The sequence below is a fragment of the Biomphalaria glabrata genome, chromosome 5, assembly GCF_947242115.1.
Source record: "Biomphalaria glabrata chromosome 5, xgBioGlab47.1, whole genome shotgun sequence".
Classification (NCBI taxonomy): Eukaryota; Metazoa; Mollusca; class Gastropoda; family Planorbidae; genus Biomphalaria; species Biomphalaria glabrata.
Genome location: NC_074715.1, coordinates 15,284,621 through 15,297,453, shown reverse-complemented (window position 1 = coordinate 15,297,453; position 12,833 = coordinate 15,284,621). Strand labels below are relative to the sequence as shown.

The following is a 12,833-nucleotide window of genomic DNA, read 5'->3' as shown; positions in this document are numbered from 1 at the left end:
GTGCTGTTGGTAAAAATGCCAATTAAAACAAACAAGTTGCTGACACGTCGAAATATGTATTCTTTTTTCTATTGTGGTGGCCCATTTTTTTTTTTGAGAACCCTGGGCTGTAGCCCCGACTGTCCTCTTAAGACAGCAAGTATGCTACGCCAACAAGTTATTGTACAAGAAAACAGAACGTCAATCACGTGATAACCTTTGTAACTGGATTTAAACAAACTTAAACAACATTCTGGGATTATGCTAGACCAACAAAAGTAACCTAGAAACTCGTGTTCTGGGGTAAACAAACAACTTTCCCGCCTTCCGAGATACCCAGCAGTCACAGAACGTGCAGTGAGTCTCGAAGTGAGAATGTAAACAGAGGCGTTGAATGTCACGCGGTGGGTGCGACCCAAGAAACAACGCGTTCACACTCCTCATTACGCTCATGATATCTACAGGCGGTGACCTTTCCTTAGATAAACAGGCATATTCATGTTCTCCATATGATTCATAAATAATGAAGAGCGAGACAGAGAGAAAGAGAGGGAGAGAGATAGAGAGAGAGAGGGAGAATGGAGAATGGAGAATGGAAGACAAGGGTACGGACAGGAGTGTAAACATACGCACGCGCGCGTGAGGAAAGAGTGATGCCATTGACAAGCGGCCAAAGAGGATAGAGAGGGTCTGTATCTGAACGTGTCTGTATTCTTCACTACTAAGTTTGATACATTGTCTCCCTTGGAAGTGGACGTCTTGTGCATGCGGCCTGCATTTTGAACAAAAATTTTGAGAATGCGGAATCAATTGAAACCAACTACAATTGAATGGCTGCCTGGTCGTGCGGTTTGCGCGCTGGACTGTCGTTCAGATTTATCGATGGTCCATGGTTCAAACCCTGCCCGCTTCCATCCCCCGTCGTCCTGCGGGAGGTTTGGGCTAGGAAGTAATTGTCTTCAACTCATAAGGAACATCCGAAACATGTAAAACATTTTAACAAACAAACAATTTATTCCGAAGATTTCCGAAAACAAATCCGTCCAACTCTTCCAAACCAGCTTTTATCAGAACGATCAGTGAACAGAATGTAACGTTTGAAAACCATGTTAAAGAAAACAAGACTTGGATTTTATCTTTCAATTTACAATGTCCTATTACATTTTTAGCACCATTCGCATCAACTCATTGCATACTACATGATCTAAGCGTCCGTGTGATTTGCTAATTCCAAAAGATCTATACATTTCACTAAGTCTATGATTTTTTTAAAAATTAACTCAGGTAAATTGTTTTCTGTTAAATTTCAGTTTAGAAAAAAAGATGAATTGGATAAGATTTTTTTTCTGGGTATAAAAAAATAATTGTGTGTAGTCCCGTGGTAGGCCAAAGCTTGGTCAGTTAGTCATTAGTCTATTTATTGTTTATAAGATCATGTTTCCTTTACTGTGACCTACTTTTGGATAGCTCGTCATTAATTTAATTTCTAAGATAAGATAAGATAATATAAGCCGGCCTCTGTGGTTAGTCGTACTCATATATTAGGCTACATAAGATGAAGAGAGTGCAAAGAAAAAAAAAAAACATTTTAATGTTTGTATTAAAATGAAAAATATATTTTTCTTTGCAACATTTACAAACAGATGTACAATCCTACACACGCATACACAGACTAACACTCTCCTTCAGGTCACGTTCACATACTTACACACCCACACTGACATCGATCCACTAAGCTGACACATTCAAAAGCACGCATACTCACACACACACACACATGCACAAGCGCACTCCAACGTATGCTCAGACTCCTATTTTTTTAACCTTTACCTTTACCTTTATGTTGGACCGTTGAGGCACCAAGCAAGATTCGTCGACCACCTTTCTCCATCTCTCTCTTGTCGTTTGCCTTAGTTAGAACTTTATTCAAGGGCAGGCCGGTCCATTCTTTTATGTTGTCCTCCCTATCGCTTTCTCTGTCTGCCTATTCTTCCTTTGCTTGGTACTGATCCCCGAAGATCTTGTAATATGGATATAGATTTTTAGCTTGCGTTTTTTTTTTACGATAGTTAGCAGGTTATCATGGGTTCCAATAGCTGCAGTAATCCTGTCTCTAATCTCTTGGTTCACGATACGGTCTTTGAATGTGATACCTAGGATCCTTATGTAGCATGTAAATTTCATTGCTAGGATCCTCCTCTCTAGCTCTGCAGTAAGTGTCCAAGACTCACAAGAATATAAAAATGTGGCCATGACCAGGGAGCACATTAGTCAGATTTTGGTGCCGTGGGCTATGCCTTTGTCTTTCCATATTTTTTTAATCCTACATCTACAAGCGAATGCTCCCATCTACATTGTTATTGTTTCCCAACCTGTTTTTTTGGTACAATCACGAAGAGTTTTTTCCACAAAAGAGGCACAAAGACCTACATGACGCATTCTGTCCTAGCGTTCATCTTAGTTAACACATTTACCGTATTTAGCTTACTATTTCTTGATTACTTTGTTGACTTACTGACTTGAACTAGATATTTGTTGATCTCTCTCTTCTAGTTTGTTTCTTTGTTTTCATTGTTCAGACAAAATCAATGCGGCTTCTAGGAAAGAAATAAAGGATGGAACAGATATGGGCAATGTCGATAACAAAATATCGTCACATTTCTGATCCAATACTGCATTGATTCCACATAAAATTTTAAATAATATATCAAGTAGTTAATTCTAGTGTCTAGACATGTAGACTAAAAACAACATTAACTAGCTCTCTTTGTCTGTTTTTATTTTTAAACAATTAAAAACAAAATAGTTTTACAGCAATTTTATAAATTGATCATTATAAATAAAAAACAACAACATTAAAACAAAGGATTAGAATCGATTCTGCATTAGAAATAGTAAAGACGTCAAAAAGCAATACCACACATAGATTCTTTAATGCTCAACCAGTAAAAGATACGTTGGTATACGTTGGTATTGCTGGCGATTACTTACGTCCACTGCGGTCATTTGTCTGATCTCGCGAGACTGATGTAAGTCCAGCAGACTGTCTGCAATGAAGAAATGATAAGTGCATGACGGCAAACCGTCACGTGATCTTTTGGGTATTTTGGTGAGTCAGTGGGGGATACGGCGGAAGGGAACTGCAAAATTCAGAGCAATGCTTCAGAAGCTATCAAGTGTGCACTTAATTGTGCTAACCTCAAATGTGAAAACACTCTTTCTAATATCAAGTGTGCTAAAATCTAGAAAGCTATCTAGAAAGCTATCAAATGTGCCAATTTCATTCAAATGTACTATCAAGTTTTATATCAAGTGTGTTAATATTAAGAGTGTTATGAATAGTGCTTTCAAGCATGTTATCAATAATAAATGTGCTACAATCAAGTGTTAGAGTAAGCGTGTTATCAACTGTGGCATAATCAAGTGTATTGATAAGTCCTCTTCTATTACGCATGCTAAAAAGTGCAATAAAGTGTGCCACTAACCCTTTGAACTCTCTAAATTTGTATTGGAAGGCCAATGTTCTACGCAACTGCCAAACGGCACAAGTAACAAGAGAAAATATAGGTTAGTTATGAAAAACACTTTAATCAAAGTTTCTTACTAAAATATAAATCAAATTTTTTTTAATGCTGCCTCAAAAAATTTTAATTTTATATAAAGTATTAAATTGTATATGTTTTAAAATATTATTAGTAAAATAAGAATGCATCGTAAATACTGACGCTATATTTGACCTTTACAATTCTAAATCTAGTTATATTTATATAGATTAAAAATAGATGACAAGAGTTATTCATCCTGCTAGGAATGATCCTACCGTTTTTTATTTTTGTAGTACAAAGACATAGAGAACTCTATAGTTGTTTAAATAAGAAAAATTAGCATTTTTTATCAAAATAAATTCCATTTTTCAGTAAAAACTCACATTTCTTTAAACTTACTAAATTGATTTTAAAAGTCATTATTATAACAATTTTACAAAAACAAAATAATTTTTTATTCATTTTTTTGGACAATTTATAATTTTTTTTTAAATATAGTACATTGCTATAATCTACCTATTCTACTTTTAATATTTAGTTTATATAAATAGAAAACCTTAACCAACTTTTTCCGCTATAGTTTACATAATGATAGTATTGTATCTGTCCAATGACCTTCACATAACGTATATGAAAACGCAACCGTCAATTCGTAGTTATATAAAAGTTAGCCTCAAACATTTAAAGCATATACATTTCACAGTTTTTCGGTAGGCATTTCGTGTGTAATATTTTCCTCTATCTATAAGTCTGTTGGTGCAGTAGTAGTTTTGATAGAGTAGTAAATAGTCTTTTATTGCAATGTTAATAACAAGTGGTTGTGTTCATGTCTTCTCCTTACTGCCAGATCTCGAGAAAAATCTTAAAAATGCAATTTTCATGTTTTTTTTTGTCAGGGAGAGGTATGGCGAGAATGAATGTTAGTTTAATATTTTGGTATGATTGTTATATCCCCTTGTTATGAATGCGAAGTGTTGCACGTGTTTTGAACTGAGTGATTAAGTCTTCGTTGAATGTGCGAGAGAATGTGTTAAGTCAGTAAGGTCTTGCTCCCGGTCCAGGAAGGTTGAACGTCTACTTTCTGGACTGATATTTATGTATTTATAAGTTGATGGACTGGTATTTTGTGTATTACTATTTCATAAGAGTGATATAATTGTGTGCGTTATCAAGTATTAAAGTATTGTTGATATTCATGAATATAAAGAGTTGATGTATATTAAGTGTTCGTATTTGAGTTAAGCAAGTATTGATGAATTCTGAGTAACCAAGAAAGTACCAAGCAAGTATTATTTGATATTTAAGAAACCCCTAGTGAGCCACAGGAACCAAGTTAAGTAACACAACAAGACAAGAGACGAGCAGCAGCAGTATCTTTATATAAAGTCGAACCCTGACATCTGGAGGCTTCGTCCGGGCAGGTATCGTTGTACCTGTTACCTGTATTATTAAACACCAGTGTATTAACCGGTGTACTAATACAGTATTATTCTTGACATCTATCTGAGGGCTAGTCCGGGCAGGTCAGTTATACCTGTTATGTCATTCGTCACGTTGAAGAAGTCGATAAGAAAATAAAGAATAAGCAAAGAAATGGATACCGAATTATTTGAGCTTTGTCCGGTCTGGGACAGTAACTATTGTACATGACATTGTCTACTAAAGTTGGATTCAAGGCAATCTGTATTATTTGTAACCTACTACTCGTTGACATTTTTGGGCCTCGTTCGGCCAGTATTTGAGAGTCTTTCGACACACACTGAAGAACTTGACATTGTTTACATTTTTGAGAACACGGAGGAACTATTTTTTTTTCGCCATCAGTACGTTATTGTTGAAGTCAAGCAGTCTACTAGAACTCTACGAAAGGTCATTGACTAATTTTGACTTGCAGCTACTTCTTGTATACCGAGGTCATTGCGTCATCCACTATTTAAAGGGACATCACCATTTAATGAGACACTACTACTACTACTACTTACTTACTTACTATTGGATTATTGGATTTAGAGACATCGCCATTTGGAGACATCGCCATTTAAAGGGACATCACCATTTAAAGAGACACTACTACTACTAGTATTCACTTTCTATTGAATTATTCTACATGAATGCAATTACTGAAGTAATCGTGATTTATCTACCTTTACTACATTGATGTTGGATTATTATTGTACTACCTCACTAGATAATCATTTTTTTGTATGCACCCATTATTATTACTATTAGTATTATATCAATGTTTGAATAATTTTGTTTTGTATTTGTTTCATTCTCTAAATCTGCTGTGAGTCAAAAAGCGTTTACAAGGAGGCCGAACAGCGACCTGACACTCCAGAAGTTCTACATTCTTAAAGCAACACTGTCGTGTGGGAAGAGTTGTCATTTCTTTCCTGGCATCAGACACAGATAAGTTGAGTTTTCTTTTGTCTGTTGTATCGAGCATTCAGGGTCGAGTGTACATTGCCTTTTCAGTAGGGGAGATAAAGGGTGAAATTTTTTTTGTTGATCTTTTTTATAATTTATAGTCTTATGTAAATTGAACGTTACTTGTTAACTTAACCTTTATAAGTTAATTTACGTTTATTCAGTAATATTTCTTATTATTTGTGATTACCATGGACGAGTTTAAACCTAGGTCAATTGAGGTATTAATAGAACAGGCCCACATGTTTGGAATTCAGGGTGATGAATTACGAGAGTTTGTTTTAAACCAACAAAAACTAGATCTAGATAGATTAAAAGATTTAAACCGACAAAAACTAGATCTAGAAAGATTAAAATTAGAATTAGAAAGAAACGCAATAGAAGTGGAAAAGTTGGAAATGGACGAGTTTAAACCTAGGTCAATTGAGGTATTAATAGAACATGCCCACATGTTTGGAATTGAGGGTGATGAATTACGAGAGTTTGTTTTAAACCAACAAAAACTAGATCTAGAAAGATTAAAAGATTTAAACCGACAAAAACTAGATCTAGAAAGATCAAAATTAGAATTAGAAAGAAAGGCAATAGAAGTGGTAAAGTTGAAAATGGAACTGGAAGTAAAACTGTCATTACAGGGAGATGTAAACTATAAAATAGAAATTGAAAATGACATATTAACTAATGAGGAACAAAATAACTCAGGATATTGATAATAATATAAGAGGGATAGAAGATAACGAAGAAATTGAGAATGTCTTATCAAGTAAGGAACTAAATGATTGTAATTATACTGTTAATGATATTAATGAGATAGAAATTGGAGGAGTAATAGAAAATGTCTTAACTACTGAGGAACTTAATGATATTAATGAGATAGAAATTGGAGAAGTAATAGAAAATGTCTTAACTACTGAGGAACTTATTGATAAGGAACTTATTGATTGTCAGTTTATTGACAATAATATTATTCATGTTCTGAGACCATTTCACAGAGTACACAAACCATTAAAGAGATTAAACCTAACAAAAGGATTTTATCAAGTTGTTGGTACTGGTAAAGTAAAACCAGACCCCAATAGGCTACAAATGTTTTTGTACCTAAAAATCCCCAGAAGACGAACAAAAAGTCTTAAAGAAGTTTGTCAAGTTGTTGGTGGGGGTAAAGTTAAACCAGACCCCAATATGCTACAAATGTTTTTGTACCTAAAACTTCCAAGAAAAAGAAAAAAGAAATCTTGACTTAGTGTTTCCCCTCTCCCTGTTGCTGAGAAGGGGATGTCCACGAGGGTCACCTGAATTCCCGAGTGCGACTTGGCAATAGAGAAAATTCAGCCTTGTTTGTCCTCTTCTTGTATTTTAATTTTTGTTGTTGTACCAAATCTAAATATATTGTATTTATCTAAACAGTACATCCGAAATAGCTTGCTGTGTGTTGCACCAAGTAGATGGCTTCCTTCCGGTAAAGTGCAGAGAGCTGACACATAGAGAGTAGCATTACTTCATTAGTAGCGTGAGTGTTCAACGCCTAGACAGATACCTCTGATAGCCAAGAGGATGCACAATCCAGTTTGACCACAGACCACTGTCCACTAGCTGATACACTGTCAAGACTAACTTAGCATAATTATATTAGTTGTAATTGTTAGAATTCATCTTTTTTTTCAAACGCGGTTTTAACTATTAGAGATGGTATCTTGTCGTATATTATTGCTATACATAGGAGTTGATATTTTCTTGTATGTTTGCTGTTTTACATACTAAATATTAACGTGGAAAGGACTATGGTTGCCGACTTCAAATTGTAATTTAACTCTCCATGCTACTATTTTTTTTTTCTCTTTATTCTTTTCTCTCTTTCCCTTTGTTGTAAACATCTGGACATATTTCTTTTGTTAGGTTTATAAGGGCTATTTCACTTTTATGTACATTATACACATGTGTGTGTAGATATATTTGTTTATATATATGTATATAAGTATGTGTATGACACAGTGTGTGTATGTATGTATATTTATGTATATATTTGAATGACTGTTATCTTATAACAGTCATATCGTGAGAGGGGGGATGTCAGGGAGAGGTATGGCGAGAATGAATGTTAGTTTGATATTTTGGTATGATTGTTATATCCCCTTGTTATGAATGCGAAGTGTTGCACGTGTTGTGAACTGAGTGATTAAGTCTTCGTTGAATGTGCGAGAGAATGTGTTAAGTCAGTAAGGTCTTGCTCCCGGTCCAGGAAGGTTGAACGTTTACTTCCTGGACTGATATTTATGTATTTATAAGTTGATGGACTGGTATTTTGTGTATTACTATTTCATAAGAGTGATATAATTGTGTGCGTTATCAAGTATTAAAGTATTGTTGATATTCATGAATATAAAGAGTTTATGTATATTAAGTGTTCGTATTTGAGTTAAGCAAGTATTGATGAATTCTGAGTAACCAAGAAAGTACCAAGCAAGTATTATTTGATATTTAAGAAACCCCTAGTGAGCCACAGGAACCAAGTCAAGTAACACAACAAGACAAGAGACGAGCAGCAACAGTATCTATATATAAAGTCGAACCCTGACATTTCTCTCCAGCCAACTTAGACACCTATAATTGCCATAAGTATATGTAAAATAATAGTATCGTATCTCTCTGACTCTACCAGACATGATAGTCACCTTGGCGATAAGGAAATAGTGTCCCCGGTCTAGAGGGAGACAATCAAAAATTGTCAAGAAAGGGAGAGTTTATAATTTTATGACATTAACCTAGTTCTTTCCTAAGAACGCTTGCTGCAGTTGTAATCCACAAACATACCAAAAGTATTTGAATATATTTTAATAACCTATTACTTGTTCAATTTTTTTTAGATACATTCATCTATATTTTCATTAGTAAAAAAAAAAAGGTAGTCTTGCCTCGAATATTTGACGTGAGTAAAAACTTTCAACATGTATGTAAATTGACTTAAGCATCAATTTCTGGCTGTTGCTGTCATCATTTTCTAGACGTTTTCTGCAGTTTACTCGACGTCCATGATGGAAATCATGAATTGTGCTTTTAAAACTATTCCTTCACAAATTTAGTTTTTATTAAATATTCTTTGTATTATTACTGATATAAAATAATATATTGTGCCTTTTCTTTTGAATACAATTTTATTTTTTAAAAAAAGGAGCCCAAAAGAGAAGCTAAAGCCCATAAAAGAGTTGAATGAAATACCCAAAAAAGAGGCAATAAAAGAGGCTTAGGGCTCAGGGATTCCTATGATGAAAACGCTAAAAATAAATAGCACAAATGCTGAGGATTTAAATAAAAAGAAAAGAAAAAAGTATCTCTCCACTAACCATCACAATACAAGGGACAAGAGGCACAAGCAGCTGCAAGCAGAAATGACACAAAAACCCTCCATCGTATTGTCCGAGATCTCACTGGAGCAAAAAGTGGACATGGGGCACCAATAAAAGACAAGCAAGGCAAAACTTTGTTAACGAAAGAAGAACAGGATGCAAGATGGGTGGAGCACTTTAAAGAGACCCTTAACCAACTGTCGCCAGACCTAACTTACATATTCAAGGACCCCTCTCCAGACAATGATCTCAAGGTCAAGACAGACCCAATAACTGCTGAGGAGGTTACCATGGCCATTGCAGTGCTAAAGAATAACAAAGCACCAGGACTAGACATGATATCAGCAGAAATGCTAAAATATGGGGGACAGTGCAATGTTAACAGAATGACTGATCTCTTAAATCTCTGTTGGCGAACTTCAAAAGTCCCAGAGGACTGGCAAATAGGAGTGATTGTAAATCTTCCAAAAAAGAGCAACTTGGCAGACTGCAACAACTGGAGAATCATTACTCTCCTCTCTGTCCCAGGCAAAGTTTTCAGCACTGTTTTGTTGAGACGGCTTCAACAGTCTGTAGATGAAAGGCTCAGAGAAGAATAAGCAGGTTTCCAAAGAGGCAGATCATGTACATAGCAGCGTAGCATGAGGTTTGCGGGACATGTTCAACGTCAAAATGAATTACGCACACCAAGAGTTGCGATAACATGGAAGCCAAAACGAGGAAAGCGCAAACAGGGACGTCCTCGTATTACCTGGCGACACACCTTCATAGAGGACCTCAGAACAGTGGACTCCGGGTGGGAGGAGGCTTCAGACATTGCCAGTGACAGATCATTATGGAGACAGCTTGCCGCCCAATGCGCAGAAAGGCGCAAGAGTACCTAAGTCTAAGTCTAAGTCTAAGACCATCACATAACGTATATGAAAACGCAACCATCAATTCGAAGTTATATAAAAGTTAGCCTCAAACATTAAAAGCATATACATTTCATAGCCTTTCGGTAGTCTATTTGTTCGTAATATTTTCCTCTCTATCTATAAGTCTGCTGGTGCAGTAGTAGTTTTGACAGAGTTGTAAATTGCATTATATTGCAATGTTAATACCTAATGGTTGTGTGCAGGTCTTCTCCTTACTGCCAGATCTCGAGAAAAATCTTTTAAAATGCGTTTTTCATGTTCTTCTCTCCAGCCTGTTGAATTATAGCTCACATTTCCTAAACTCCAGCTCACTTTCCCCATTTTAGATAACTATTGAAAAGCGAGTTACATACCTTTGATTTAACATTAAAAAAGCCGTTGAAATGTATCTTTTAAGAGAGAATTGTTGCACAAATATAAAGGGCTTCAATCCATGGAGCGCTGGGCTTTTTGAGGGACATATTCAGTGATACATTTTCTAAAGAAACAAGAAGAATTAACTTTGTTGGTGCAGTGAGATAAAGTTTTTCCATGTTTTATTCCATTCTTGAATATTCGGGTGCCAATGGAGCTGTTGAGTTTGAATACTAAATCTACTTTTAGATATAAGAAAAATAGTTTGTACTTTAACAAATGAACACTTTGGCTGGCAAACAATAGGCCTACTCCTTAATACTGTATCATGGCCAACGTTGAGCTGGTATGGCCATATTGTTAGACTCGACTCACTTTCAAAATCATTCTTAAAAAACAGCCCGGACATTATATACAATCAATTAAGTTGAAGCATTGGTTTACTATACACATGCATAGAGTGACATCTACATTTTTAAAAGGAAGTATAGGCTCTATAATGCTATTAAATCGTGAAGTGTGTAGCCCCTAAAAGGCTGACTCCTACTAGATCTAGTAGCACGTTCTACCTATGTAGGTTATTACAGTATTTCTTAAAATATAATAGATTACAGTGTACAGAGAATTTTAAACACGACGCACAGAGGGCCCATTTATAAGTAAATATTATAAAACCATTAACAATTTAATACATAGTGGCATCTATGTTGTACTTTCAGTGACCCTAACGGCCCATTTGGGTAGATTCCTACAGGGCTTTGCAATAATGCTCATATAGCTAGTTTTCCCCTGTCAATAATTGTACAAAAATTATAGATAAAAAGAGAAGATAAACAAGATGATCGAAATAAAAAATTGGCGGGCCTTTCTCTTGATCTGTGATAAGATAGCTGCTAAATCGAAGGAATAAAAAATTGTTGTTTGTGAAGCATAACAGCAGCCCAGCGACATTATTTAAGAGACAGATAATGATAACAATTGTTTAAAGAGATAAGCATTAAATATATTTTCGGACAAAATTGCAAGTTTTAGAATATCCTAATACAGTTATTTATTTGTTTAAAAAAAATGAATGAAAAAGAATTTAAAAAAAAAAAATACATCTACGGAGATTTGAACTCTCTACATTTGCATTGGAAAGCCAATTATCTACGCAACTGCCACACGGCACAAGTAACAAGAGAAAATATAGGATATTTATGAAAAACACTTTCATCAAAGTTTCTTACTGAAAGATAAATCTACAATTTTTTATTTAGTATTTTTTAAATACTGCTTCAAAATGTTGAATTTTATATAAAGTAATAAATTGTATATGTTTTAAAACATTATTAGTGAAATAAGAATGCATTTTTAATGCTGATGCTATATTTGACCTTTCAAATTCTAAATCTAGTAATATTTATATAGAATAAAAATAGATGACATCTTTTTCAAGAGTTATTCATCCTGCTAAGAATGACCCTACCGTTTTTCATTTTCGTAGTACAAAGACATAGAGAACTCTATAGTTGTTTAAATAAGAAAAATTAGCATTTTTTATCAAAATAAATTCCATTTTTCAGTAAAAACTCACAGTTGCATAAACTTACTAAATTAATTTTAAAAGTCATTATTATAACAATTTTACAAAAACAAAATAATTTTTTATTCATTTTTTTGGACAATTTATAATTTTTTTTGAATATAGTACATTGCTATAATCTACCTATTCTACTTTGAATATTTAGTTTATATAAATAGAAAACCTTAACCAGCTTTTTCCGCAATAGTTTACATAATGATAGTACTGTATCTGTCCAATGACCATCACATAACGTATATGAAAACGCAACCGTCAATTCGTAGTTATATAAAAGTTAGCCTCAAACATTTAAAGCATATACATTTCACAGTCTTTCGGTAGGCATTTCGTGTGTAATATCTATGTATAAGTCTGATGATGCAGTAGTAGTTTTGACAGAGTAGTAAATAGTCTTTTATTGCAATGTTAATAACAAGTGGTTGTGTTCATGTCTTCTCCTTACTGCCAGATCTCGAGAAAAATCTTAAAAATGCAATTTTTATGTTTTTCTCTCCAGCCAACTTAGACACCTATAATTGCCATAAGTATATGTAAAATAATAGTATCGTATCTCTTACTCCACCAGACATGATAGTCACCTTGGCGATAAGGAAATAGTGTCCCCGGTCTAAAGGGAGACAATAAAAAATTGTCAAGAAAGGGAGAGTTTATAATTTTATGACATTAACCTAGTTCTTTCCTA

The 12,833-nt window shown here is 34.5% G+C and overlaps 1 long non-coding RNA gene across 1 annotated transcript; it reads left to right on the top strand.

Annotated features, from left to right (window-relative positions):
* The first annotated feature begins 4,590 nt into the window (after positions 1-4,590).
* Positions 4,591-8,323, top strand: LOC129926154 (uncharacterized). Its single transcript, XR_008777809.1, has 2 exons — positions 4,591-6,014; positions 7,359-8,323. It is a non-coding gene; the product is annotated as an uncharacterized LOC129926154 (long non-coding RNA).
* The last annotated feature ends 4,510 nt before the right edge of the window (positions 8,324-12,833 follow it).